The sequence below is a fragment of the Erinaceus europaeus genome, chromosome 2, assembly GCF_950295315.1.
Source record: "Erinaceus europaeus chromosome 2, mEriEur2.1, whole genome shotgun sequence".
Lineage (NCBI taxonomy): Eukaryota > Metazoa > Chordata > Mammalia > Eulipotyphla > Erinaceidae > Erinaceus > Erinaceus europaeus.
The window spans coordinates 146,466,807-146,493,671 of record NC_080163.1 but is presented as its reverse complement, the minus strand read 5'-3'; positions in this window follow the sequence as shown (position 1 = coordinate 146,493,671).

The window sequence follows — 26,865 nt, the reverse complement described above, 5'->3', positions numbered from 1 at the left end:
CCTCTGCATCACTATAGATCTGAGCTCAAATTCTGTGGTCATGAGTAGGAACATTCTAAGCTGCCCCAATATCGACCCATCTTCCTCAGATGTAGCATAGGAGTATGTTGTCCATCCTCCCATTGGAGTATGGAACATTCTCTATTGTTGTTGATTCAAATTGAGGGCAAAGTCCCATGGGGAGGCCCACAAAGGGGTCTATTTTGTTGTTCCTGATAGCAATGACCAGTAACAATGGACAGATGAATTTATTTGAGGTCTAGGCCCATCAAATCTGTTTGGGAATCTCAGGACTTCCCAAATAGGGCCCCAGCTGATGGGGTGGCCTGGTAGTGACTAAAGAGTCATCACCGAAGTATGCCAGACTCTTGCCCTTCTTCAGATTTTTCAGTCCTTAACTTTGCTAAGGTTAGCTTTGGAGTGAGTGAGAGAACTGTAATAGGAAGTAGTTAAGGAGGGTATCTATGTCTAATTAGATACTGTTTCATTAGGAACATTATACTGACTCACTGCAGACTATTGTATACTTTTGCTTTCAGGTATATATTTTGCCCTAGTTTATGGATATTTGTGAACATATGGTCTATCTCATGGCACCTGATCTATATCTAGGCTTTGGGACTTTATTAGGAAGTGAACCACCTGGAATGGAATTAGAGAATACTATGAAAGGAAAGGTCTCACCCGAGTAATGAAGCTGAAGGGTTCTCATTCAACAATTCTTTATTTGCTCTGATATATGGCAAGAATTATATTGATGTTCTTGTGTATAAGAGGCCTTTTAGTACCTCTTTCAGGGAAGGCTGGGTGATGGTTGCCTCCTTTAGCTGTTGTCATTCTGAGAAGCTTTTTATCCCACCATCTAGTTTGAATGAAAGTCTAGCAGGATATATTATCCTTGGTTGAAATCCTTTTTCATTCAGGGCTCAGCAGATATCTTGCCATTCTCTTCTGGTTTTTAGAGTTTGAGTGGAGAAGTCTGCTGACAGTCTTATGGGTTTTCCCCTGTATGTGACTTTTTGTTTTTCTCTTGCAGCCTTTAGGATCCTTTATTTATCCTTGCTTCTTTTCATTGTAACTATGATGTGTCTTAGTGTCTTCAGGTCTGGGTTGATTCTGTTTGGGACTCTCTGGGTATCTTAAATCTTAATGTCCTTTCTGTTGTTTAGGTCTGGGAAGTTTTCTTCCATTATTTCCTCTAGAATATTTACTTCCCCTTCCTCTCTTTCTTCCTCTGGTAGGACAAATATACGAATGTTACTTCTTTTGAGATAATCCCATATGTCTCTGTTGTTATTTTCAGTGTCTCTCAATCTCTTTTTGAGCTCTTTTACTTCTTTCTTTGTTTTCTTTAGCTCATCCTCTCTCTGGCTAATTTGTTTTCTGCTTCTGTTAATCTGCTTTCCCTTCCCTCAGCATCTTTCTTCAGTTCAGTTATAGTATTAGTTTGTTCTGATAGTTGGCCTTTTAGCTCAGCTATTTCAGCTTTCATTTCTCTAATTACCTCAAGGTAGCTTGTATTTTCTTTGAGGTTCTCATCTGTTGTTTCCTTATTTCTGATAACCCTTTCCTCCATAGTTGTCTTCATTTATGTGAATATTAGTTTTACTATTGCTTGTATACTTTTCTCATCTATGGTTACTTCTGACTGACTTGGAGTTTCTTCTGGGCTCCTGTCCTGATTCATTGTGGTAGCAGTTTTATTTGCTCTTGATTTAACCTTTTTTTTTATTGATGTGGTTTTTATTTTTCTGTTTTGTCATTCTTCAGTTGTTGTGTTTTGAGTACAAACCACACTATACTAAAGACCTTTATGATAAGTGAAGTCTCCAGCCTCAGAGATAGCAACAATAGTAACTGAAGCAAGTATTGATGCAGTTCAACCAATACCATTTAGCCAAACAACACTTCCAGTCCAAGAAAAAATAGCAACCAAACAAACAAAAGAAAAGAGACAGGAAAAAAGGCAAAACAAGAATAGACAATTATGCAAATCTACTGTCCACTATAAATTCTAAGGAGAGAAAGGGGAGAAAGGGAAGTAGAGAAGACACACACACATAGAGTCCACTCTGAGTCAGATTTCTTCCTCAAAATAATTCACAAGGAAGTATCAGTGAATTCAGAAAACAAAAGAAGGAGGAAGGAAGAAAAGAATTTTAAAAAAAAGGAAGAAAGAAAGAAAGAAGAAAAAAGGAAGAGCAATTAAAGGAAAGATTTTTTTTTTTTACGTTAGCTAGGAGGAGGGAAAAAGAAGAATGGAGAGAAGAGGTAGAGAGAAATAAGTTCCTCTCACAATGGATAGGACACCCAGTCGCTTAGCAATGGGAAAAACAACAAAGATTAATTTTGGTCCACCTGAAGAAGGTGGATGGAAAAGGGACATATGTACATAATAATAGTAGTAATAAAATAAAATAAAATAGAGTAGAAAACCCCTAAATATCAGTTTGCACCTTGGACCACTAGATTAGCTGCAGCCTGAGCAAAGACAAACAATTGGAAGAAGTATCCAAAAAAAAAAAAAAAACTTCCAGGTTTTCTCAGGCAGGGATGAGGCTCTGATTGGTCAGGTATTTTGTCACTCAAATAGAGCTCTATCCACTTAAAAAAAAAAAAAAAGTGAAGTTAAAGGGAGAGGGGAGAGGTTTGGAATGACACCCCTGATGATCCAGGAATCCTGGTAAAGAAAATAGCTCAGCAGGGAGCCTTCTAGGAGCAGCTGTGCTGCCCCTGGGGGCTGCTACTGGAGTGGGAGGGGGTTTATTTTACTTTGTTCCCCTGACCTCTGATTGTCAGCCCAAAAGAGATTTATGGTACTGTATTTTGGTGTCACTCTGACCAGCCCATGTTCACACTCCTACAGACAGCCCAGTATCCTACCCTATCCAGTGGATCCTGGGTTGCAAGTTGCTGCCTCTTGGAGCTCAGGGCAGCTGTGCCTCCAATGTCACCATCTTGGCTCTGCTCCCACCCCATAATCCTACTTAATACAAAGCCACTTAAATCTTTCATTTGTTCATTGAATGGATTAGGAACAAATTATGTATTTAACGAACACTACGTGTATATTCTGTGGCAAACAGATTGAGGGTTATTGGGGTGAATAATAATAGGATTAAATAAAATAATCTGATTCTTTTCAAAAACATAATTCCACAAAAGCACATATAATTTTCAGAGGGTCAGCCACTCCAGATACTTCTTGGCCTCACTTTGCTTTTAGATAGAAGAGTTATTGACTTGTCTAAGTTAAACCTTGGACTGTCAAAACTGTATAAGCTATATATCTGATGTCATAAAAGAGCACTCTTATATTTGAAGAGAACACATTTCTCCATTAATTTTCTTTTCTAAAATACAGTGAGATGTTTCAGTAGTAACAGGAGATCCCAGTATCCACAAGGGAGTGCACACACTGTAATATAGTTCTTCACTTCTGATCCCTCCAAATTATGGAAACTTTTTCCTCCTGAAATCACATACAATCAATTCCAAGGATCTCCAGCTGTGTACATATAAGTTGGCATTAAAGTCTACCTGTTGATATGCATCTACTTCTGCTTCTGGGATCTAGTTCTGCTTCTGTTACATTGCTTGACATTGTGGTCTATTTACATGGTCTTTTCTGTTACATTGGTTTGGTCTCACTCCCCCCACCTATGGGAGATTTGGTTTAGCCCTTGCTAGTTTCACGCTTCTTCCTTCTCCCCGCCCCCTACCCTACATACTTCCTGAGTTCCTGATGCTGCTGCCAGAGGAGAAAGTTGGAGGAGGACATTGTGTGGTGATTAGGTGTTGGACTGTTTGCCCACTCATGAATAAAGATTAAGCTGTGTTCTCAGCTCAGCCACGAGTTTCTGGTTGTCTGTTACCCGCCCGTGAAGCCAGCCCAGTGAAAATGACATCTACCAACCATCATTCTAGTCAGTAGAAATAAGGATGTCACAGCTCTCCTCTTTGTTTGTCTGTGGCTGTTTACATTCTACATTAATCATGATTTAATTGCTACTATTATTGGTACTGCTGTTGTAGTTGCTCATTTCATTAGTATATGCCATCCTCATCTCCTTCCCATACTTAAAGTCTACTACTATGGAAATCACTGGTCACTAGGGAGATTCTTTTTCTAATAGTGAAGAAATAATATACATCCTTTACCCAGGTTGTACTCTGGATATTCTCCACTGTATATCTCTAATGTCAGTTTTGGCCAAATTAATAAAAAAGAAAACAATATGTGTAATTGATCCACTACATGTCTAAAGCTTCTTCATAGTCCCAAGTTTTTGAGAATCCCAAAGATGGAAGTGGATCTGCAGAGTTTCCTTCTCTTTTCTCAGTGATTTGGGAGATTATCTTGTGGAGGACTTTAAGACTTGCCATCTTGGAGTGCTAGAAAAATTCAACAACTGAAGCTAAATATATGAATTTGGATAATTAGTGCATTTACACCCAGTTTTTTTCTTCTTTCTTTCTTCCTTTCTTTCCTTCTTTCTTTCACTCTTTCTTCTGATTAGGATTAGGGTTCCTTCCTTGCTTCCTTCCTTTCTCTCTTTCTTTCTTTCTTTTTTTTTTTTTTGCCTCCAGGGTTATTGCTGGAGCTGGGTACCTGTACCATGAATACACTGCTCCTGGAGGCTATTTTTCCCCCCTTTTGCTGCCCTTGTTGTTTTATTGTTGTTGTTATTGATGTCATTGTTGGATAGGACACAGAGAAATGGAGGGGGGAGACAGAGAGGAGCAGAGAAAGATAGACACCTGCAGACCTGCTTCACTGCTTGTGAAGTGACTCCCTTGCAGGTGGGGAGCTGGGGGCTCGAACTAGGATTCTTAGGCTGATCCTTGCACTTAGCACCAAGTGTGCTTAATCCAAGCTTCACTACCTCCCGACAACCTCTTTCTTTCTTTCTTTCTTTCTTTCTTTCTTTCTTTCTTTCTTTCTCTTTCTTTCTTTCTTTCTTACAAAGAAGGAGGGAGGGAGAGAGAGGGAAAGAGAGAAGGAGAGAGAGAAACAGAAACAGAGACTACAATTTCAAAGATTCTTCCAATATAGTGGGGGCTTATTATTCATCTTAATATTTGTTTTCTGGGACTGGGAAGCCAATTTCTCGAGACTAGGTTGTTGTACCTCATAACTTTCTCATAAATAAAATTTTAAATAAAAATATAACTAGACAGAATAGTCATCTCATCAGGAATCATCTCATCTAAAATTATATATATAAACCAAGTATATTTTTCATTCAGAGAACTTTCAAATCATGAAGACAAAGGGAAGGACTTGAGACTAGGTTGACATATGTATATTACAAGAACACTGATCAGCTTTGGCTTATGGTGGTGTGGGGGATTGAATCTGGGACTTTGGAGCCTCTGGCATGAGAGTCTCTTTACACAATCATTATGCTTCTCCCCTACCCAGTTGGTATACATTTTAATTACTACCAGGGTTATTACTGAGGCTTGGTATCTGCATAATAAATCCATAGCTTTCAGACATATTCCCCTTTTATGATATAGACAGAGAATATATGAGAAGGAATAGGAAGACAGAAATGGACACAGAAAAAGAGACCCCCCCCTGCAGCACTGCTTCACCACTAGTGAAGCTACCTCCCCTCCCCTGCCAGTAATGGTCTGGGTGCTTGAACCTGGGTCCTTGAACATGGAAGGTAACATGTGAACTCTACTATGTGTCACTGCTCAGCTCCAAGATTAGGGTGATTTTATACACTATTCCATACCTTAATGTAGTGTCAAGAAGTTTTCACTGCCAAATACGAGAAATATTTTACTTTCTATATTGTTAAACCTGACTTCCTACTAAAAATGATTTCCTACACATATCTTTATTATTATTATAAGCAATTTGTCCAAGATAATTGATTCAAATTTTATAAATTCCCCCTCCCCTCCACCACCTCCACCTCCACCTCCACCTCCACCTCCACATCCCGCCCCCGCCCCCGGCACTGTCCAGCTCTGGATTATGGTGGTGCTGGGGAGTGAAAGGCATGAAAGGCTTTTTGTCTAACAATTATATTGCCTCACCAACTTTAATTTTGTAAATTCTTAAAATTTACTTCCATTGGTGCAAAGTGGTAGTGGGTTTTCTTTCACATGAAATCAAGTGTTTCTATCCAAAGCATTCCTAGCACTACTTATCCTCTCTACCGTACTATTATTGATTAGACCAAGGCCTTAATATACCTGGTTAGGATTTGTGTAAAGACCTCCTGGAGTTTTTCCTTCTTCCTTTCATTCAACCCTTCTACTATATCACCACTGTTGCTCACGTTTCTAACACTCATCTCTCTCTCTCTTTTTGCTATTCACTATTTAGAAACTATTAGCATAAATATGTTCTTCATAAAATAACTAATCACACGCTTGGTGAGACTTAAAATCTTATCTAACCCAACTCCATTTTGCTTTTCTACAACCACTCCATATGAAATTATATTGTTTATATAAGAAACAGAGCACAAAGTGCTGCTCCTATTTTTTTAAGGTTCTTTTCACATGGTACCAGTCATCAAGCCCATAATCTAACCCATGTAAGAAAGAAGCTCTACTGCTGATCTACTTTCCCTAATATGAACATGTTCTTAATATATTTACCTAATTTTTCTTCCTGCTTATTACTTTTAAAAGACAATTCTTCTGTAAATTATTTTATTAAAGGCTTTAACATGAACAGGATAATGCTAAAGATGACTTGTAGGAAGTTGATAATTATAAACTTTCATAAAAATTTCAGTATAAATACTATGTAATATGAACACTATGCAATGGATGTGTAAAAAAGTCTTAATTCATGTTTAAGATGCTCAAATTATTATAAAAAAGAGTTGAATTCAGAACTGTCAGAAGGACAAATGGAAATGTTGCATTTTAGAACTGGAACTTGTATCTTCCTGCAAATTTCTTTAACAAACTTGAATTTTCCTTCTCTAGACAGTCAAATAGTCCCCTGTATTTATAGAATACTTGTAAAGCACTTAAAACAGAACAGTATGTAAATTCACTCTAAATAATGCATAGTGCTTATAGGAATCTGTTTCCCAACTTGCTGTAGCCATCATTACATACAAAGAAAGAGAGGACAACTGAAGTAAAAAGCAGCTGTGTATTTTTTAAAAGCTATGATAGAATAATGTGAATTTTTAATGCTGTAGACTTTCATACCGACGTGAAAGGCTGTAGTTATTTCACTTAACTGACTTACATTCATTGAGATAGGGCAAGCTTAAGTTTTAGAAGAATAATCAGTTAGGTGAGTTCCTAGTTAATGTGCTTGTGAAAATGTGAACTGGAACAACTACCTATCTGAGTGAAATCAATTGATTAGAGTAAAATTTTGATAAACAATTTGATAAGGGCTATCAAATATGGCCTATTCATAAGGAAAGTTCTCTATTGCCTTTGAAGATTGATAAAATAACAGAGAGTAGATACTCATGATTTGGTCATTTACAAATTGAATATTTATTGCATATCAACCATGTGCCAAGTATGTGCTTTATTACTGATTATTGTGAGTAAACTAAATTTCTCCTTTGTATCATGAAGCTTTTACTCCATGGTGGGAAATACATTTGGTCAACAACTCTTACCAATGTGTAAGAAAGTGTGTAAAGCTATGAGCAGTGATATAAGTGAGAACATACACCAGTGCCTCTTTGACAGTAGGGGCCAGGGAATTTACTCTCAAAGTTGTGATATATTGACTGAGATTTGCAAACTGAGTAAGTACATTCACAAACTGACATGGAGAAGAGTGATGGATCATGATGTACAATAGATGTGGTTACACACTGATCCCTGCAGTCAGTAAATGCATTACTGTACTCAGCAAAGTGAACTTTATCAATGTACTTAACTTAAAGATCTTGAGGTGGGGAGATTTTCCTGTGTAATCAGGTTGAAAACAGTGTAATCAATCTCAGGGCTTTTAAAGTAGGAGATAGGAGGATCTGAATCAGCTTAATAGTCAGAATGTGACAATGAAAAAAGGGTAAAAAGGACATGTAATGATAAGATACAGACAAAGTATTCTGACAAAGAGCACAGTGATGAAGTTGCTAGATTTGGAGAGGGAATAGGGAATGTGCCAAGAAATACAGGCTATCTTCAGAAACTGAAAGATGACCAGAAGGCTCTGAAGTTCAATTCCATCAGGACCCGGAGAGAAGAGGAAAAAAGGAAGAACATTCAGAAGTAGTAACAGATGCGGGTATGACTTAGAAGGGAAGAAAAGGAAGGGCAGTGGAAAAAAGTGTGCAAATATATATTAACATAGACAGATAGTCAGAGAAATAATAGTTAACACACATCTGTGACCTTGGGAGAACTACTTTAGTTTCCAAAGAAGGGAATGGGGACACAGAACACTGGTGGTCGGAACAGTGTGGAATTATATCCCTGTTATCCCCTAATTTTGTAAATCAATATTAAATCACTAATAAAAATATATAAAAAAAAACTAGAAAAGACAAAGATTCTTCTCTAGAGACTCCAACATAAATTTAACTCTGCTAATAGCTTGGTTTCTAGACTTTTAACCTCCAGAATTATGATATAATAAATAAGCTTCTGTTTCTTTAAACCAATAAATATGTGGTAATTTGTTGCAACAACAATACAACAATAATACAAATGAGCTCTAACAGGCAGAAAGCTATTCAGGCAAAGGGAACTCTTTGTGATAAAATAGAGCTTTGTTATTTTCAGCCTGCTCTAGGTGCCCCACCCCCGGCTATTGGGCAATGGAGGTCAGAACGGCCCCCTGGGAGTCCCGAGGTAACTCTGTGTGTTAGGGACCATGTGCATGGAGAGACAGGAATCACAGACTCATTCAGCCCCAGGAGAAGCCTCAGAAAGGTGGGTGACTCACTTATTGAGAAAAAAAGCAGGTAAATTATACCCATTGAACAGGTAGAAGATTAAAGTAATCATTAACCCAAACACAAAGCAACACAACGCATAGTCACATTTTGACCTACAAACTATTTGATCACAAGTAGAAAGTTACCATACAAAGTTTGATCACAAGTCTCACAATGCATATTTCCCCAGGGGTAAATTACAGGCACCTCAGGGCAAGGGGAGGAGGAGGTGGGGTTGAGTAACAGTAGTTTACGATGGTTTTTCAAGTTTGGCCAAATACAATGTACAGTAATTCATGGCCTTTGTTTTAAGGGGAGAGAAGGGGTATGTGCAGGAAGGTATCCCCCATTTTGGAGAAGCCATCCATCATTAGTTCAGGAGGTCAGAAGAACCTTCCTTTGTCTCAACCCGAAGGGGGAACTGGGGGTCAACCCACTCGGACGTCATGGAAAGAATGACCTGGACTTTCTGGGACAGAGGGCCCATCCTCCAACATTTTTTTTTAATAATTAAAAGAGAAATGGTACTGGAACTCTGAAATATGGACCCAAAGGGAAATTTAAAACTGTGCAAGATATTAGAAACTAATTCAAAACCTCATTTTATGAATCAAGATAAAATATGATTTACAAAAGACAATGGGATTTGTTCACAATTTACTGATATTAAAAAAAAATCTGAATGTAATCCATTTACCATTTAGTCATTTACAAAGTATAGATGGATGCTCTGCAGTGTAGCAAATTAGGGTTGGCGACTGAGGATATAAAATTAAGAAGGAAAAAAGCATAGGCCCTGAGTCATTGCCTTGTCCTCCTTGTCTCTATCTTCTTGACTATGTTCTAGGCACTTTAGAGCAAGTACTGCATTTCACTTAGCCCATATAAAAAATTTACCATTGTGCAATAAAGTTAAGCAGAATGTTTCAGTATGAACATGGTGTGTTTATATAAGACTTATAGTGGAATATAGGAGACATGACTATATTGATTATGTACTAATCTATGTAGTAGTGTAAGCTCTAGAAGCTACATTAGGAACATAATGCTATAATAAAAATAAGTTTAAACATGAATTATGCCATGAATAATGCACATACCTTAAAAGGCAGGGCACATCACAAAGTGTCTTTATTTTGTGGTATATCGTCTTAAATTCTCATTATCCATTTCAACTCAGCAATTTAAGCTTAAAGATATTAATTCTATGTCCAGTGGAGAAGCAATTACAGAAGCCAATCTTCCCACCTTCTGTACTCCATAATGATCCTGGGTCCATACTCCCTGAGGGATAACTAATAGAAAAGCTTCCAATGGAGGGGATGGGTTTTAGAATCTGGTGGTAGGAATTGTGTGGAATTTTACCCCTCTTATCCTATAGTCTTGTTGATCATTCTTAAATCAATCAATAAAAAAAACCTGGAAAAGACATTAATTTTAACTTTCTTGTTAGTGAAATTATAAAATTATAATGTTAATAGTATTTTTCTGTGGTCCAGGATTTATTTGGGTGGTTAGAGCATTTTACTTATTACAAGTACGAGTTTCTGAGTTTGTTCTGTGTCATCACATGTGTCAGAGTGAAGCTCTATTTCTCTTTCTTCTGTTATCTCTTCTATTAATAAACAAATAAGCAAGTTGTAGCTTTCAGAGAGATTGTAAGAACTGAATAAGATATTATATCAAATTACATTAATTAAATTAAATTCACAAAATTAGTAAGTATGTAATTTGCCCAGCAATATGAGAAATAGTAGAAACCTACTTGTTTGGGTGAATAAAATAATGAATGAAAGTGTGTGTGTGTGTGTGCGTGTGCGTGTGCATGTGCGCATGTGCATGCTTGTGTGTGTGCAGTCTACTAGGTGTGAGAGTTCCTGTGGACCTATGGGACACACCAGTTGTGAATTGAGTACCAATTGCATACAAGGTAGTTGAAAGTTCTGCATTCAAAATCTGAATCAATCATATGAACTTATGCTAGAATCAATAAACCTCAGTTACTTTAAGAAATGAAAATATCAGTCTATGCACTGACCGTTAACTGGATAATTTTAGGGACTGATAGTTATAATTTTTCTAACTTCTGCTTAAAAAATCTCAAAATTAGATTATGAAAATTATTAACATAGATTTCACTATTCAGTTACATTTTATTTGATTCCAAAGCTTTTGCATTGTTATAGACAACACTCTTCTTTGTTCATAAATTTTTACTGAAACTGTTTTCATCATCAATAATGGTCCCTTCCATGGGGAAGTAAAAGCAAGTGTTTTTTTTTTTTCCCTCAGAAAGGCAAAAGTCACCTTGAGGTTATGTGTTGTAATACACTATTATTTTCAAATTTTATACTGTCAGCCTTTGTAGATATCTGCAACCATACACAAAGATTATTTTTAATGCCTTTAGGAATGACACAGAATGGGTGCCTCCCAAGAAAAGATGTCTTTTGCTTATAATTTCCCCTTTGTTGTCTGTTGGGATCTTCAACTGTTGACATCTGAGAGATGAAATGTACTTAGAGAGGTTGTGACAATGCCTTTCAGTCCTACTCATGAGACTCTGCAGAGGCAGATGGCATAAATCTCTAGTGTCTAAGTTGTATTTCATAGCAATCCATACTTTTCCGATTGCAAATAAGACAAAAATGGTAGGGAAAGGGGTGGAATTTTAGCACCTGAAGCATATTAAAAAAAGTTTTGTTCAATCACAGTTTCTAAAATTAATAGACTTTGAACACAGTGAAGGTAATTTTTTTTTCTGGGCAGTAACATTCACTTTTGTACAATATTATATGAAAAGGTCCATAGAGATTACTAGTTTATAGCCTATTATTCTGTGCCTACAATTCTGGTTCATTCCTTTGGGAGAAGTATTAATATGTGAATAAAAGCTTCAACACTGTAAGTGGTGGTTCAGGGTTCCAATTACAAATATGTTCTTTGTGGTTGTTAGCTTAGACTAAATTACTACATGTTTGTAGAGTTAAAAAAACGAGAATTAAATGGATAAAATCATGAATAACTTTTGAGAGGGTTAAATGAAGAAATAATATGTTACATGAACAGTACAGGAATCTGGAAGGATAGTGAAAACATTTAAGCCAATTCCTCCAGAAATAACTCACAGACAAGTTGGATGATATGTAACAACAATAGCAATATGAGTACATATCTCCTTTAGTTAGCAAAATCAATCTTCAGGTAGTGTAAAGTAACAGCATTGGCAATATCAATTAGCATTGTGGCTGCCCTTGAAAGAAAAAAAAAACAAAACAAAACACCTGGTACAGTAAGTCTGAAGAAATTGTAACCAAGTTTTTTTTTTTTTTTTTAATTTTTTGCCTCCAGGGTTATTGCTGGGGTTTGGTGCCTGTACCATGAATCCACAGCTCCTGGAGGCCATTTTTTCCATTTTGTTACCCTTGTTGTTACTCTTGTTGTTGTTAATGTTATTGTTGCCATTGCTGTTGTTGGAGAGGACAGAGAGGAGGAGAAGAGAAAGATAGATACCTGCAGCCCTGCTTCACTGCCTGTGAAGTGACCCCCCTGCAGGTCGTAACCAAGTCTTCTCACTCATTATTAAGAACTTTTAATCACTTCACTTGGTTAAAGGAGGGGGAAAATATCCATCCAAGAATCAGGGAGATGGGAAAGAAACTTGTCTATTTCTATTTGGGCTCTAGGAAAACACATATACATGCATGCATAATCACACAAACACCACAAACCACTGACTTGAGAAATTTGAGGAAATAGAGTGGGCTCAAACTTCACACAGGCTGAATGTATACTGCCCAGATGGCCCAAATTTCAGGAGTTATAAAACTCAGTCCTAGAATAGTGATAATTTTAAGATGACTGAAAAAAATGTAAATGTTCCCTAAAGGTCACTCTTATAAAGGAATCTAAAATCTCTTCATAGAAAAAAAAAAAGCCCTGTGTAGATGGCAACATGATCTAATCTCTTATCACAAAGCAAATGAGCTGTCTGTTCCCAATCCCAATGAGGACACACTATACTGACACAATATACTGGGAGATTAGAAATCAAGAATATTAGAAATCAAGAAAACAAGTCCAGTGAAAGTAAAAATGAAATATACAACTCTGGGGCTGGGCAGTGGTATATCTAGATGATTGCACATGTTATCATGCTCAAGGACCTGGGTTTAAGCCCAGAATCTCTACCTGCAGGGTGAAATCTTCACAAATGGTGAAGCAGTGCTCTAAATATCTTTCTTTTTTTCCCTTTTATTTGTAAAATAGAAAATATCGACAAAACCATAGACTAAGAGGGGTGAAATTCCACACATTTCCCACCACCAGAGTTCCATATCCCATCCCCTCCATTGGAAGCTTTCCTATTCTTTATCTCTCTGTGAGCATGTACCCAGGGTCATGATGGGATGCAGAAGGTGGGAGGTCTAGTTTCTGTAATTGCTTCTGCGATGGACATGGGCATTGACAGGTTGATACTCTCAGCTTGTCCCTATCTTTCCCTACTATGGAAGGGATCTGGAGAGGTGGGTTTCCAGGGTACATTGGTGGGATCGTCTGTCCGGGTGAGTCAGGTTAACATCATGGTGGCATCTGCAACTTGCTGTTTGGAATGTGTATTCTTTGCTTCCTCCTTTCTTGTGCAACTCGGTTTAGTAGTTCTTATAAGGTGGGGCTGATTGTGGCAAATTCCTTTAGTTCTTGAATATTTGAGAAAACTTTTATTTCTTCCTCGTATCTGAAGGATAATTTTGCAGGATACAGTATTTGTGGCTGGAGTTCCCTCTCCTTTAGAACTTTGAATATGTCATTCCACTCTCTTTGCCTCTAGAGTTTTAAAAGAAAAATATGATGAAAGTCTTATAGCTCTGCCTTTGTATGTAACTTCTTTCCTTTCCCTAGCAGCCAGCAAAAAATTTTCCTTGTTAACTTTTGATAGTTTTACAATAATATGCCTTCACATTGGTCTTTTTGTATTTATAAATCTGGGTGATCATTCTACCTCTTGGATGAGAATGTTCTGATGGTTTCCTAAGTGAGGGAAGTTCTCAGTTAAAATTGCTCTGAAAATGGACTCTGGGTTTTTGACCTTGTCCTCCTCTTCAGATATACCTGTCACCCTTATATTTGATCTTTTGATGGAGTCTGCAATTTCACAGAAAGTTGCTTCATTCTTTCTAAACCATTCCTCTCCCTCTTGTTTGAATTGAAAGAGTGGCCAGGCTGTATCTTCTGGACTGGAGATTATTTCTTCTTAATGTGTGGATCTATTTGCTAAGCCTTCTACCTGGGCCTGGGTTGCAGTTAGGGTGTCTTTTACTCCCTGAAGTTCTGACTGTAATTCTTCTTTCAAGAACTTAGTGATGTCTGTTATAAGTTCATCTCTCGTGCATTTTAATTTCATAGTAACATACTCTTTTAATTCTTGCTTAGTTTCTTAGAGAGCCCTTATAATGAGCTCTGTGTAGTCTGTCTCTGAGAGTCTCTCTAAATCTTTAATTCATTGGATTTCCTCTGTTTCATTTCTCTCTGGCTGATATGGCATAGTTGGCGGTTTAGTTCTGTTTGTCTGCTTGCACATTTTTTGTGCTGGTTATTGATGGCCAGCAGGTGGTGCTATTGTGACCTCTAGGTTTCTCTTGTTTGTATGATCTGCAGCATGTGGGATGGGGTGGAGGGATGGTGGCTTTGAGCTGTCTTGCAGTCATAAATGCACTGTTTATGTTGAGTCCTTGCCTTGAATTCAGAAGGCTAAAGCCCCCCTGAATCATAGACTGAGAGTTTTTAACCTTTGTCTCTTTTCTTCTGACACTAGGAACAATGATACTTGCTTGCTGCGCTTAATGCAAAATCACCAAAATGGCTAGGCTCAGCGCCTGCTCAGCCCAGAGCTCTGATTTGACTTTGCTGTTCTTCAACCCACGCCCGCACCCCTTTTCACTCCAACCATATGCGAGCACCCACCCCAGGCTGCAGAACTTTCAGCTGTATATTATGATTTCAGTTGGGTCTCTTGTATTTATATGTTGTTTTCGGAGAAGAAGTGATTTGGTCTCAGTTATTACATCTGGTCCCCTATGCCTACACTGAACTTTTCTGTTCCAGTCTCTTGGAAACAAAGTTGGCAGTCAGCTGAGGTAAAGAACAAACACCTCATCACAGACCCCTGCAAGCGTCAACCCGGCTTTGACCTAGCACGTTATGATTGGGCCCTCCTCAATCGCTATCGAACAGGCCATGGCTGGTGCGCTGCTATGTTCCATTGCTGGGGAGCCAGAGATGACCCGAACTGCCCCTGCGGCTACAGACTATGACTCACATAGTCAACGACTGCCACCTCTCCAGATTCAAAGGAGGTCTCGAAACTTTACATCAGGCTCAACCTGACGCTGTTGACTGGCTATGGAAGAAGGGAAAATGCTAGAAGAAGAAGAAGAAAGTTATTACATGGCCACACCTCCCAGAAGTTCCCTTAAATAACTTTCTTCCTCATTCCCTCTTAACCTCCCTTCTACCTCTCAATTTCTCTCTGTCCTATGAAATATATAAATAATATTAAATGGCTTTTTTTTTCTTCCAGGAATATTGCTGGGGCTTGGTGCTTGTACTACAAATCCACTGGTTCTGGCAGTCATATTTTTTCCTTCTATTTTATTGCCTAGGACAGAGACAAATTGAGAGGGCTGGGGGAGAGGAAGAGAGACACGTGCAGACTTGCTTCGCTGCTTGTGAAGCATCCCCCCATGTAGCAAGGGAGCTGAGGGCTCCAACCCAGATTCTTTAGGGGGTCCTTTTGCTTCATACTATGTGTGCTTAACTGGGTGTGCCACTGCCCAGCCTGCAATAAAGCATATTAAAAAAAGAAATGTGCAACTAAGTCACATAGTAGATGCTGCTGAAGAGAAAAACAACAACAACACAAAAAAACTTCAAAAAACCAATAAAACCCCAATGAAGTAGGATACATATATTTGAGTAGAATATATTCAATATAGCTCAGTGAAATAAAGGTAAAGAAAGAATAAAAATATTTTTGAAAATAAGGGGGAAAGGGTCTGGGTGGTAGCACACCGAGTTGAACACACAGAGTGCAAATGCATACCCACGCCAAGATCCAGGTTCAAACTCGTCCATCCCCAATCCCACCTGTAGAAGGGTTGCTTCACAATTGGTGAAGCAGGTATGCAGGTATCTTTCTATCCTCTTCTCTATCTTCCCCTCTCAATCTCTCTCTGTCCTATCCAACAACATCATCATCATCAGCAGCAACAACAATAACAACAACAGTAACAGTAACAGCAGCACTGGGAAAAGATGGCTTCCAGGAGCAATAAATTTGTAGTGTAAGCATCCAGCCCCAGCAATAACCCTGGAGGCAAAATAAAGTAAAATACAATAAAATAAAAAGAGAAAAATGAAAGGGTCCAGCATACTTATACACTATTATTAGAAAATGGTTCATAAAGGGGGCTGGGCGGTGGCACTGTGGGTTAAGCGCACATGGTGTGAAGAGGCAAGGACCTATGTAAGGATCCCAGTTGGAGCCCGGCTCCCCAGCTGCAGGGGGGTCGCTTCACAAGTAGTGAAGCAGGTCTGCAGGTGTCTTTCTCTCCCCCATCCTCTCTGTGTCCTATCCAACAAGGAGAGTAGTAACAACAGCAATAGCAAGTCAGGCAGTAGCTCAGTGGGTTAAGCTCACGTGGTGCAAAGCACTAGGACCTGTGTAAGGATCCCTTTTTCAAGCCTGGGGCTCTCCATCTGCAAGGGAGTCACTTCACAGGCAGTGAAGCAGGTCTGCAGGTGTCAATCTTTCTCTCCCCTTCCCTATCTTCCCCTTCTCTCTCCATTTCTTTCTGTCCTAGCCAACAATGACGACATCAACAACAACAATAATAACTACACCAATAAAACAGCAAGGGCAACAAAATGGAAAATAAACAAATATATATAAAACAACAACAATAACAACAACAACAACATTAAAAAACAAGGGCAACAAAAGGGAAAAAAAATAGCCTCCAGGAGCAGTGGATTCATAATGCAGGCACCAAGTCCCAGTGATAACCCTGGGGGCAAAAAAAAAGAAAAAAGAAAATGGTTCATAAATAGAAGTAGCAGCACAAATGGAATTATTCTACCTATAATAGGTCCATATATCATACTTTTCAGTACTAATGAAATATATACATTTTCATGTATAGAAACACCAGAGATTCTGATCAGAATATGAAAGAAAATCCCGAGATTTTGATAAGTTTATTGAATTGTGCATTGTAATTTCACTGAGAGGCCAAGTGGTTATTCATGTATCCAGTTCTCTTATTCCTTTGCACATACAGGGGGTATATAGCAGTCGTAGGCTCGAGTCAAGATGTATGTGGATCACCTTGACATCGGAAAGTGTTAGTCCTATCTCACCAGTCTTTTTTTTTTCTTTACTTTTTATAGAAAATGTTGAAGCTTTTAGAACAGAAAAGTCTAGACATAGTCACTGAGGGAGTTGATGAGCAGGTAGATAAGAACTGCCAGCCAAATGCTGGGAAGGGTCAGTATTTATACCTATAGTTTCTGGGTCTACATTCTTTTGTGATGACTCAAGAACTTGACTTCTTTCTGCTTTACCTTATATATGAATACAGTGTTCTTTCTATCAAAACTTTATCACTGGTGGTCCACAACTGGGGTAGATGATGAGAAACTTTTCTTTTTAAAATTTTTTTATGATAATTAAAAATAATAATATTTGTTTTGAATAGAGACAGAAATTTTGAGGGGAGGGGAAAATAGTGTGGGAGAGAGACACCTGCAGACCTGCTTCACCACTTGTGAAGCTTTCCCCCTGCACCGGGGTACCAGGGGCTTGAACCAGGATCCTTGTGCACTGTCTTGTGTGCACTTAACCATGTGTGCCACCTCCTGGCTCCAATGATGAGAAACTTTTGTATCAAAACTCTTAGCCAAGGTAGACTATGACTCTCACTGTTCAGGGGATTACATAACCATTCACTGCTCCTGAGGAGATTTTTGATCATGTCACCATCTAACTGAATTTTTGCTCAGCTTTGGTGCTTAGTCTGTCAGTCAGTCTGAAAATAGGTTTATTTATTTATTTATGCCACAACATTCCTCTCTCTTTAAGATGGCAGTGAGAATCCTTGAATATTGATGGACTTTTTCATCTTCTGTCACAACTTCCAGTGCTGACATATGCTGGTAGACATGCCCTCACTTACATGCTGCATAATATATATATATATATATATATATATATATATATATATATATATATATATATATATATATATATATTCCATGTTACAGGGAAGGGTTGTGTCTGAAGATATTGAATCATAGTATTCAATTGATTGAGTGACCATTTAGGGATAGATAGGAGACCTATAGTTAGGTGATGTAGACAAGGCAAATACAGGGTGATAACTATTACAGCAGAGTGGTGGCGAATAGAGAGCTCCAGGACGAGGTTGATAACCAGAGTTCTGAGAAGTTTTAAGAGCGTGTGGCACCTGGTACTTCCAGATGGTCTCCCATCCAAACACTAATCAGGCCTCACCCTGCTTGGCTTCTGAGGTCTGGAGTGTTCAGGGAGGTCTAACCATAGACACTATCCCCTCCAGTCTTCAGTATTGTGAAAGGAGTGAAAGTTTGGGGCCAACAGACCAATTCGCAGCTACCTTGTGACAGATGCTCTCAGATGACAGAACAGAGGGTTCACAATAAAAAAGCACATGATTCCACATTTATCTTAATTTTGAAATTCCTCAATCAATTTGAGTATCTCTAGTGTGAGAAGATAGATCTAAGTTTTTTTTTAAGTATTTATTTATTTATTCCCTTTTGTTGTCCTTGTTTTAATGTTGTAGTTATTATTGTTGTTGTTATTGATGTCATCGTTGTTGGATAGGACAGAGAGAAATGGAGAAAGGAGGGGAAGACAGAGAGGAGGAGAGAAAGATAGACACCTGCAAACCTGCTTCACTACCTGTGAAGCGACTCCCCTCCATGTGGGGAGCTGGGGGCTTGAACCGGGATACTTGCTCCAGTCCTTGTGCTTTACGCCACGAGTTTGTTTTTTTTTTCATATATACCTAGGTTAACTTAGATAATTACCAGTTTTAATTTTAAAACATGTATATGCAGTGTCTAGGAGATGGCTGAGCAGGTAGAACACATATATCTGCCTGTGCATTATACTTGGGCTTTGAAAGCCAGCACAACAGGACAGCACCATAGTCAGCACCCTGAGGACTCCATGGATGGTTATCTTCGTTATCTCTTTCTCCTTCTCAAAATATATTAAGAAAATCTGGACCACGGAGGGAACAGAGTGACATCACAAATGTGTGAGATTCTGGGTTTGTTCTCCAACATCACATAGAAGTCAAATACTCAGGAAATAAATTAAGAGCAGGAGGGAGGCTTTCAGATCCAGGTATATAATGAGAAAATGACCTAAGCAAGGGGTTTGGGTGGGGTGGTGAGAGTACTTTGCACTCTACATGGTGAGATGGGGAATATGTACCCATATGTCAACAACTGCACAGTAAACCATTAAACTACCAATAAAGAAAAAATAAACAACAAGGGTGGTGCACCTGGCTGAGAGCACATGTTAGCAATGTGCAAGGACCCAGGATTGAGCCCCCTGTTCCCACCTACAGGGGGAATGCTTTTCAAGTGGTGAAGCAGTGCTGCAAGTCTCTCTCTCATTCTCTTCCCTCTTGATTTCTGGCTGTTTCTATCCAATAAATAAATAAAGATAATAAAAATATTAAAATAAACAAGAGAGAAGTCTGAGACCTGTAAGAATATTACTAAAACATTTGACACCAGACAATAATATGGTCTATTACTTTACTATAATAGTTCTTAGTTGATTCAATTAATTAGGGAGAACATACATTTTGTATGAGAATTCATTAATTTTTGTTAATAGATTATCATATTTCATTGTAGATATCTATTTGTATAGAGAATGACTGTACTCTATAATTTGATACTATAGTGTGACTTTATTACTCTCAGTCACTTTCTTATGAATTTTTAAGTTTCAAGGTCAATGATTATATATATGTATATATCTATATCTATATCTATCTATATCTATATTTATTTAACCAGAGCACTTTTCAGCTCTGGCATATGGTAGTGTTGGGGACTGAACCTGGGACTTTGGAGCCTCAGGCATGAGAGTTCCTTTGCATAACCATTATGCTATCTACACACACTAGATCGAAAGCTTAGCAAACATTCTACCATACGTAAAATGAATGAATAAATTACAGTTGTGTAATGTCAATCTCTGCTTCCACATTATTATGTGTGACTATTTAGCTGTCTCTTTCTTTTCTTAAATTAAATTTATTCATTATTAAACAGAGACAGAGAAAAATTGAGAGGAAAGGGGAAATAGAGGGAAAGAGACAGAGAGACACCTACAGCTCTACTTCACCACTCAGTGAAGCTTTCCGTGCAGGTGAGGACCAGGGGTTTGAACTTCGGTCCTGTGTACTATAATGTGTGTGCTTAACCAGTTATATCATTGCCTGTCCCCCTATCTCTCTCTGTTTTTTAAAAATAAGGATGATTATGGGACTTTGTTAGAAAGTGAACCACCTGAGATGAAATTAGAGTGTACTATAAAAGGAAAGGTCTCACCCGAGTAATGAAGCTGAAGGGTTGTCATTCCACACGTGAAGTCTCTGGACACAGTCTGAGGTGAAGCATATTGAGGTGGCAATCGTTGCGTTGGTTAAGTTGTGATCGGCAGATGCAATATTATTTGGTATGGATTGGGAGACGCATACGGGAAAGTGAGCCCTATCCAAGGGCCTAGATATACACCAGTTTCTGTGAGAGAGAGCTTATGTGCACACATATCCATAAACTACTGCAAAATATATACCTGAAAGCAGAAGTACACTAGAGTTTGCAGTGAGTACCTCCCTAACACTTCCTCCCCACTATTCCAAGCTTTGGGTCCATGATTGCTCAACAATTTGTTTGGCTTCGTATGTTAACTCTCTTTTCAATCACCAGGTTCCAGATGCCACCAGGATGCTGGCCAGGCTTCCCTGGATTGAAGACCCCACCAATGTGTCCTGGAGCTCAGCTTCCCCAGAGACACACCCTACTAGGGAAAGAGAGAGGCAGACTGGGAGTATGGACTGACCAGTCAACGCCCATGTTCAGCGGGGAAGCAATTACAGAAGCCAGACCTTCTTCTACCTTCTGCAATCCTCAATGACCCTGGGTCCATGCTCCCAGAGGGATAGAGAATGGGAAAGCTATCAGGGGAGGGGGTGGGATATGGAGATTGGGTGGTGGGAATTGTGTGGAGTTGTACCCCTCCTACCTTATGGTTTTGTTAATTAATCCTTTCTTAAATAAAAAATTAAAAAAAAATAAGGATGATTATTAAGTTGGATTAAAGGTTCATTCCATTCAAGTGTGACCTCATCTTTTGTGTGTGTGTGTGTGTGTGTGTGACCTCATTTTGACTAATTATACTTGTAATAACCATACTTCCAAATAAAGTCATATTTTGAGGTTCAGAGAAAGACATGGTTTTTGGAGGGACATTATTCAACCCAGTGTGGTGGATGATCAATAAATAATACTGAAAAAAAAAAACCTTCCCCTACAACAAATTATATGTGTGCTCATTAAAACAAAACAGGATTATAAATTAACTTAATAGAATTCATGTTTTACATGTAATTCTAGAACTTGTGTGTTAATAATGAAATTCAATATGGGTCTTTAGTCTCACTGGGCTTATTTACTTTATTAATGTTTGTATTTGCCTGGGAGGTTTTAGACACGTATGCAGACTCAGCTTTGGGCACCACAATTTTGCTCTTTTTGTATGTCAGAGAACAGTAAGACTTTTTCATTTGGTTAAGCCTAAGTGCACTGAAGTGTCCCAGAACAATGTTAGTTCTGTCTTTGTGATGGAAATAAAGCAAGAGGACAGAAGAAAGCTGAGCAGTTATTTGTACATCTAAAGAATAAGACACACACCCCAGTCCCAGTAAATGAGAATTCTCTTACTTTATGGCAGTGAATAGATAGCATGATGGTTATGCAAAGAGACTCTCATGCTTGAAGCTCTAAAGTCCCAAGTTCAATCCCCCGTAGCATCATCAACCAAAGCTGAGCAGTGGTAAATAAATAAATAAATTACTATCTTACTTTAATTGATAAAAAAATAATTTTGAATAGAGTTTCAGAGCCAATCTATCACTCTTCCTCCAAAAAAAAAAAAACAGTTGTCTCCATTCATTTTACTGTTTACCACTGGGAATGTTTCTCCATAATCTCTATAGTCCAAATCTCTCCATGTAAAATGATCAGTTTGGGCTCACCCTCACATGCTGATTATCATTTGCCATTCCTGCATCTGTATATTATGTTATGCATTGCATTGTTTATTCATTGCTAGCCTAGCAGGAATGCAAATAATCAAACATGCATAAATACAAGCATTTTATAGACCCTTTCTTGGAGGTACAGGTATTGTGCTATATTGCAACAATTACTGTTTTGTAAAGAGTACTATGATAATACAATTTGACTACAAAATGGAAACACTGCAACTTATTTCAAAATTATGATACTGTGTCACTAAGACCAAATAATTTTATAGGATATTGGTTTATAGCTGTATATTCAATGTGAACACAAACTACTAATAAAGAGGATTCACTTATAGGTTTCATTTAATCTGTCTCATAGTAATTGTTTGCCATTATTAATTAACTGATTATTCTGACTCAATTATTGGACAGTGAAATGTATAAAGTCTATTTGAAATGAATGCAGGGAGCTCAAAATATAAAATAGATAGAGTTGTGTAGTGAATGCTGTCTACTAGATTATAAATACTTAAAATATATTTTCTCTCTTGTGAGGCTGAAGTTTTAAGATAACTTAATACAGGTGTATGAGTTTAACAAATAATTTCAGCCTCTTTCCAGCTGTGGTTACCTGCCAGGCACTTAAGAAGACAGTAGAAGACACAGCAAGCATCCAAAGCAAGTGGTGGCAGCTGGGATGCAGCATTTGGAATATCTGGGAAGATGATACTGTGAAAGTAATCAGGCCTTCCATGCTTAAGCAGAAGGAATATTAGTAACTGGGGATATGCAAGGAGAGAAGAACATGCAATTTTTGGACTGGGCACACCCCTGTTTACTGTTAATGTTAGGTTTACACGAAGAATGCATCTCACAGGTGAAGAAGTGAGAAGGGATGAATACAATTTACTCTTCCCTTGATTTACCTGTGTGGGATCCATTGGTTTGACCCTAGATTAGTCATTGAAATTTATAGCTACACAGAGCAGCAGCTATTTACCTAATTTAGAAGTAGTCAAAATAGGTCTTGGAAAAATTCCGTGTATATATGTGTGTGAGGTGGGGGTAAATAATACTTTGAAAAACATATATGTAATGTATTTTACTAATGAAAATTTTTTTTTCTATCTCTCCTCCCCTTTCCCCCCCCCACTCCTCATTTCTGTATTGCCTGAGCCTTGTGCATGAACAATTTCACTGCCAGGTGGCTTCTTTTGCGGGGCGGGGGAGTGGGAAGGGGGAGAGAGATAACATATAGAGAGACAGGGAGAATAACCATAGCACTAAAAACCTCCCTCAGTGCTTCCTCTGCTTGGTGTGTCTGGGAATTAAACTTGAAACACATGCATGTCTAAACCAGTCTTACCACTTACTTTCTGTGATCTATTCCTGTTTTCAAAGTTTTCTGAAGTTTAGGACAGTTTCCTATTAACCCCATGGGACTGGAATTGAGATTATCCTTATATTTTTTAAATCAATAAACTGAGATAACCACACATAGATTACTTAGCATGTGATACAAAATTCAACAAATTCTCACTGAACATATACTATGGGATATATATATATATATATATATATATATATATATATATATATATATATATAGATGAATAAAATAGTTTCTGTCCCAGAGAGAAACTGACAATATAGTGAGGAAAATAATTATAGCCAGATAGTGCCAGATGGCAACTGTACTTTGAGTTGGGAACACAGTGTCATCCTAACCAAGTTTGTGACCTCATTAGAATTCCCCAATGGAGGTGATATACAAACTACCCCTTGAAGAATGTGTTGAATTTTCCCATATTGGGTGCTGTCTTGGGCACTCATATAATTTTGCAAGCCTCTGGTTTGAACAATATCTGAATATGATGCTTGAAAAATTATATAGTCATAATAGAACCAAGGGATGGCTTTTCACATGATTAGTACACCAAATGGTGTAAAACACAGGAGAGAACTGTAAGGCACCCACCACCCTTAAGAAGTCAAGGGCAAGCTTCCTGTGCAAATCCTTTAATCCTATTGATCCTGCCTGAAAAGCAGTGAGGCTGGTCCACAACACAGAAGGGTGGCAATCGGCAGCAAGTGCACACGGCAGGCACTGCACGCTTCCGGAAACTTAATCATATAACCTTCTTCATTACTCACGAAATCACTTGCCGTCAATACTCCAGCCACAGCCTCCCTGACTACTGCTGTTTAAGATCCTGTCAATCTTTTCCTGAGATTTTGCCAACCAAATTCACTCAGAGCTATTTACAGGCAGTATTATCTTTGCTGATAACATCACTCCATACTATAGCACAGGAAGAGGAGAAGAGAGAAAAAAATCATTCCAGCTCTTTAATTCTGGCATTCCCTTTGCAAAAGGCAAGGTCTCTCATACCCCAACTATTTTCCCGCACCCCGCCCTCCCCCTCTTCCAGGTGAATAAAATCTAGGTAGAAAAGCAACTCTACTGCTGTTAAAAGCCAGAAGAGCTAACTCTCATTATTACAAGGAAGAAATGGGCTTTTACTACATAATGGTATCATAATAGTCATGGCATTAATTAAGCACCATTATTGACTAACTCCTCATCAGATACTATACAAGTTACCAGAGATCCTTATGACAAATGTGTGGAGTCAATTATTATCCATCTTATGCTGAGGTGAACAAAATGTGCTCAGAAACTTAGCCAAGTAGCCACATATAATGACAAAAAATTAACCACAATTTGAACCCAGATTTGACTGTTGCCATATTCCTTATCATTCACACTTACAAACCTCAGGCGTTACTCCAAGATGATAAATATTACCATGGAGATAAAATTCCAACTAAATTGACCTAGCCAATAGATCTTGCTTGAAATAGTGATAAACCAACTTTAGAAAACGTAAACATCTGCCCTCTTACCTAAAGGATAGTTTGAAGCTGAAAGCACCCATAGCGTCTATTTTGTTCTTAGGTGAGCTAAATATTTACATATGCATTCAAATATGTAATTCACTAACTTCAAATATGCATTCCTTTTCTCAAGAATAGCACTGTTGGGTAGTCCGGTGGTAGCGCAGTGGTTAACGTTAAGCGCAGGTGGTGTGAAGCACAAGGACCTGCATAAGGATCCCGGTTCGAGCCCCTGGCTCCCCACCTGCAGGGACATCGCTTCACAGGCAGTGAAGTAGGTCTGCAGGTGTCTGTCTTTCTCTCCCCCTCTCTGTCTTCCCCTCCTCTCTCCATTTCTCTCTGTTCTATCTGACAACAACGACATCAATGACAACAACAATAATAACTACAACTATTAAACAAGGGCAACAAAAGGGAATAAATAAATATAAAAAAATAAAATAAAAAGAATAACACCGTGAGCTGAAAATGAGAGAAAAGGATTCTAATATAAAAAAACAGAGTTCTAGATAAAGTGAGAAAGAATAGCACTGAAATAAGAATGGGTTTGAAAGCACAAGAGACAGCATAATAGTTATGCAAACTATTTTCATGCCCGAGGCACCTGGGATTGAATCCCAGGTTCAATCCCCAGCACCACTATAAACCGGAGATGAGTAGTGACCTGGTAAAGAAATACAAATAAATGAATAAATAAATTAAAAAAATTAGTTTGATAACGTAAAGGAAGATCAGGATTAACTTCTATAGACATGTCACACACTGCAATAGCTTTAAATTCATGTAGGAAATTCATAGGTTAAGCTCCATGTACTTTATTATGTTTAGAACTTCAAGAACACTGCTTATCAATGATTCAATAGGCATGTAAAATACTTCTTGAAAAATCTAATTAATTAGTGTTCATTTTTATATTACTTATTGAACTCCTTGAGGTTAGAAATCATATTTATATGCCTGATCAGATATTCATATTTGACACAAAGAAGACACCCTGTAAATATTTTAAAGGACTAATGTAAACATAATTTAAACATTAAATCTTATTAGGTATTGTAACTTTCAACAATAAGCTAATCTCTAAAGTGTGTCATATGTCCTTAACCTGGCGATACATTAGAATAGCATCTAAATAAAATGAGAAATAAACTAGGCATTGTACTTAATACCCTTTGTCCTATTCTCTCTCACCTCATTGACCAAGGACATGGCCTTGTTCTTGAGGGAGTAAAGTATTTGTGATTATTTGTACTTCCAGGTGGCACTGCCAAGAGCCTTGGGAGGCTGTACTATTTACTGGTTAATGACTAATCCCAAGTTACTTTTGCTTTCACAGAGATAAATGGTACAGTCTGTGGACAAGATCAGGATCGAAGCAATTTTTCAGTAGGAGGCAATGGAATGATTATATCATGTGACATATACAAAATCCCCAGTGTCGGCGTGTTCATTTACATCAAGTGATAGAAACAGGACTTTGCTGCTCATGATGCCAATGATAAAATTGTAATAAACTAAAACATTCAAATTTTCAAGCAATTAATAAAGAAAAATAACGACTTAAGTCAACTGCTTTCCCATTTTCCTTTTTTTGCATGTGTCCCTAGTCCTATAGGAAGTTTAATTTAGTGATAGATCAGGCTAGATGCTTTTGAGAAATGCCAATTATATTTTTCTTTTATTTATAGTTGGGAGAGAGA